Here is a 5,161-nt window from a genome sequence, read left to right on the forward strand (position 1 = left end):
AATTACAGAAAATGTATTTATCTCTGAAGAGATTGATGTCCCATTGTTGAGTAGGAAAGCATGCCAAGGCTTATATTTAGTAAAAAGAATTTATTCTATAAACACTGAGACAAATTGGGTCGCAGAATACTCCTCATTATTCCAAGGACTAGGCAATATGGAGGGTGAATATAAAATTGAAATAAAGGAAAATGCTGAACCATATGCTATTTCTGTACCAAGAACTGTTCCAGTTCCATTGAGAGACCAAGTAAAGGAAGCTTTGGAAGAAATGCAGAGAAATGGTGTCATTGTTCCTGTAGATCATGCGACCGAATGGTGTGCCCCAATGGTAGTAAACATGAAGAAAGGAGGAAAAGGGGTCCGTATCTGTGTCGATCTGTCAAGATTAAATAAAAGTGTCAAACGTCAGTTTCACCCAATTCCCGTAGTAGAGCTACAACTTGCAGAGATTAGAGGGGCTAAATACTTTAGCAACCTTGATGCAAATCATGGATTCTGGCAACTTAATTTAGCCGAAGAATTAAGAGACTACACAACCTTTTTAACCCCATTTGGAAGATTTAAATTCCAGAAATTACCTTTCGGCATTACATTGGCACCAGAGGAATTCCAGAAAAGAATGTCACGAGTCCTAAAGAATGTCATATTGTGGAGTCTGCTCTGTTTTCTTCTAGTAATTTTTCATCAACTGTTCTCTCAAATCTTTCTTGTACCTCAGGGACTTTTAGGTTATCTAAGTTTAGTTTTTCTTGTTTTGGATATTGTTCCTTTACCTGTCGACTGATTTTGCATCTAAACCGTGTCTACACTAGTAGATGGTCTGAGTCACAGCTTGCGCCACGTCTGCTTTTTACATCTAATATACTCGTCGCCATTCTTTTTTCAGTCAGTATATGGTCTATTTGATTTATTGTGTTTCCGTCAGGTGCCCTTATGTATGTCCCGATGTGGGAAGCATGTCGAACTGATAATCATATTCTTTCCAGCTGCGAAATCTATTAGAAACTGACCATTCTCATTTGTGTCTCTATGCAAACTATGTTTCCCTATTACCCCTATGTACTCTTCTTCTTTTCCGATCTTGGCGTTTGTATCGCCTATCACCATTTTAATGTCGTTTCTTGGTATTGAGTCATAGATTCGTTCTAGATCTTGATAAAAGGCTACCTTAGTGTCTTCTTCCTGTTCATTTGTGGGACAGTGTACATTTATAAGGGTTATGTTAAAGAAATGCGTTTTTATCCTAAGCTTGCAGATTCTTTCATTGATGGCTTGAAAATCTGTTATCAGGTGCTTCATTTTATTATCTACGATAAAGGCTACTCCAAATTCTTTATTTCCTTCATCTTTACCGCTATACAGAATAGTGTGTGTTTTAGTGTCTCAGATACCTTTTCCCAACCATTTAGTTTCTTGTACTGCAGTGATTCCTATTTTATATCTTTTCAGTTCGTGTAGAAGGCCCCTTTGTGCTCCTGGTCTATTTAGCGTTCTGACATTCCATGTTCCCAGCATAAATTCGATATTCCGTTGCCAAAGTCGTCGTCTTGATATCCGTCCATTCCGAGGCCTATCTGAAGGTTTCGTAGTAGTACTTTTTTACAAGAATAGGTTACTGGCCTATCGCCCAACCCCCTTTTCGGAGGACCATTTCTCCCTTCCTCGTCAGCCCTGACCCTACTTTCCACTGGGGTTGGTTACCCAATCTCCGGTAAGGTTGCTCAGGTTCTCCAGGGTTCACCCGTGCAGCCCAAGCCGCACTTCGTGGAGGTGAGGATAGGAATTGAGTAGGAGAGGCTAGAGATGCTAACTGGAAACAGCATCTTGTATTGCGCTTTACTACCCCATTTGAACCCCAAGGCCGCGTCCCACCATCAAATAATTTGATCAAACTGGTTTGAGCAAACTGAAAGTGACAGTTAGTGACGTCACATCCTGAGTGTTCATTGTGGATAATAATGAAAAAATTTAATTTTAAATAAAGTATTATTAAAGATTTTTAGAATTTCAAAAAAACTGCAATTGTGACGTCACTTTGACGTACTTCCGGAGTTTGCTCAAACTGTTTGATAAAATTATTTGATGGTGAGACGCGGCCTTTATTAAGGCCCCGTCTCACCATCAAATAATTGACAGTTATTTGATCAAACTTGACAGTCAAACTTGACTAGTGACACAAACTATACATACTAACTGTCACTTTGTGTCACTAACTGTCAAGTTTGATCAAATAACTGTCAATTATTTGATGGTGAGACGGGGCCTTTAGAGGATGGGGAAGGGAAAGGGAAACAGAACTAGTCAGATGTTTCAAACTTAATTGTAATAAATCAATGTGTATACATATCAGCTGCAATATAATTGTGTGGGGCAGAGCTACGGAAATTGGGCGAATATTCGTCCTTCAAAAGCGATTCATTCGCCTAATTTTTAACTTAGATTACAACGAATCTTGTAGATACATTTAAAAAGAATAATAATAGGTTTGTTCCAACACGACCGAGAACCGTCACGAAACGGTAACGCTCCTGCGCAGTAAAGAAAATCCGTTCCAACAAAAATATGATCGTCATCGGATCGTCCTTCCCACTGTTCCAACAAGAATTGTGATCTTTCGGTGACGGTTTCGTGATGATCATTTCAGTAATCGGGCAAATGCATAATGTGCTGGTTGGACTGACTTAGAGCACTAGGATTTAATTCTTTAAATTTTTTGAGCCTTTGATCGACTAAAAGCACACAAGCTGTCACCAACAAAAATGACAAATATATGATTACCGTCATGGGACGATAACTGGGCGATACAATTACGAACATGCGCCCAACAAACGGTACAAGTAGTTTCGTGACGGTTTCTGGGCCGTCCAAAAGTTCATGTTGGAACAAACCTATTATGACCTGCACATGCATCTATCTTTTCAAACTATTAACCTACACTTTTCTTAATATATATATATATATATATATATATATATATATATATATATATATATATATATATATATATATATATATAAAGTAGTATCTCTTGAGGATGCAGTCAGTCTATTTATTGGCCCACAAGACAAAGAAAACTCTTTGACTTACTGTCAAGCTTTCGAATTGCTTTAATTCTTTTTCAATAAGACATCTACAAAAATTTTCAAAATATAAAAATGATGTACTTACAATTTATTTTATTTTTTTTTTCTAACTTACTAGTCGTGAGATTAAAAGATAAAGTTGAAACTTTACAAAAAAGGACAATCACACACATATTAAAATATTTAAAGCAATCTAAAACATTATGTTGTTTCCATGGTTCGTTGTTCAACATTATATGAATTGTTTACCATTTCTTTAGGAGGAAAGCAAAACCAGTAACAATAGTTGTTTTTATTATAGTTGTTTATTTGATGAAAATAAATTAGTCCAGTCAAAATTTGTCTTCAGCCTATTATGAATTTTTAATGATGGAATGTACGATACAAAATCAGATTATGATGTTGTGCCAAATGTTTGTTGATATGCTAATATATAGCAATAAATGTTACTCAATTTGTCTATATCTGACTTTCTATTTATGCATTTTTTATTTTTCTGGATGTGTGTCATTTCTACAAATAATCTCTTCTGCTCATTTTTCACCCTCTCTAAAATTGACGCTTGTGAAAAATTAAATGAATGATTCAGATTAATTGAGTGGTCGGCTAATGCACAAGCTTGTGATTTGTTTGTGTTAATATCACTTCTGTGCGAAATGATTCTGCTGTGTAATGTACGAGAAGTTTCTTCCTTCGAATTGTGTGGCTGGACATTCTTGTGTAATGTAGTGGACTGTTTGTTCAGCAGCATTGCATTTGTCACATAGCGGGCTGTCTGCGATACCCCATTGGTTAAGTGATTTATTGCACACTCCATGACCTGCCCTGATTCGGTTAAGATTACACCATTCTCGACGCGGAAGAGAGAAACCGTTGAGTTTGACTGTGGGATTTCCTATTAGGTGTGCATTGTTCACTTCTTCGTTCCATTCGCTTATCCAATGCTCATCGATTGTGAAATTGTTTGGAAGATTGTTTGCTGTTCTTGTTGGCGGGTTTCGAGATCTCAGCCGCAATTGGCCCTGGTTTAACTGATCTATGTCGGTATTTATTGGCAATGAGGGATTCTTTTGACATTTCTGGTATTGTGATTTAAGGGCAGCTAACCGTCGTGTTTTGGTTGGTGCAATGTTGCTTAGAACTGGAAGCCACTGAGTTGGTGTGCTTTTTATGGTCCCCGTAATATACCTCATTGTCTGATTTAGTTGTGTGTCTAGGACGTTAGTATGGTGACTGTTTAGCCAGACTGGAGCACAATATTCGGCTGTTGAATAGACTAATGCAAGAGCGCTTGTCCTGATTGTGTCTGCATTGGCTCCCCAAGAGGTGTTTGCAAGCTTGTGAATGATATTATTGCGAGTTTTTACTTTAGCTGCAGTTTTATGTAAGTGTTCCTTGAAAGTTAGAGTACGATCCAGTGTTACACCGAGATATTTTGGATTTGGGTTATGTTTTAGGGTAACCCCTTCGCTTTCTTGTTTAGTCTGTAGTTCACTTCCCGGTTATTTAGATGGAAGGCAGTAATTTCTGTTTTTGTGGGATTTGGCTGAAGGCCCCATTTTTTAAAATATGTGTTAATAGTATGTAAGTCGCTTTCTAGGATAGCTAACTAAAGGTATTACTTAAAGTTGTAACATCGTAATGTCAGTCGGGATAGGGGACGTTGGCCGAAACAACTGAAAATGCTCTCGGGCAACGTTATATTGGCTCCGTGCGTCTCCCCTCTACGTACAGTCACGTGATACGCTGTCAGATTTTGTAAGGACGTTTTAACATTGAGTCTTATGGGATTATTTTGTTAAACTTGAATATTTTATTTTGTAGTGATAATAACCGAATACAATTGTTAGAATTCATTAGTTATTAATTTATACTGTAATTTATAGTGCAACAAAATATTTTCTTTTTCGTTAATAAATATTTATTGACATAAACTGCGATAGTGAGGTTATGCATACAAAATCAAACTGATAATCAATATTGGAAAGTGAAGAATTTATAGGGCGTTTTTATTTTCTGTTTATATTAATACATAATATCACTAGCGTGACACGAAATTTTTTTAAATGTCTCAT

This window comes from Diabrotica virgifera, chromosome 3, assembly GCF_917563875.1.
Source record: "Diabrotica virgifera virgifera chromosome 3, PGI_DIABVI_V3a".
In the NCBI taxonomy this organism is placed as follows: domain Eukaryota; kingdom Metazoa; phylum Arthropoda; class Insecta; order Coleoptera; family Chrysomelidae; genus Diabrotica; species Diabrotica virgifera.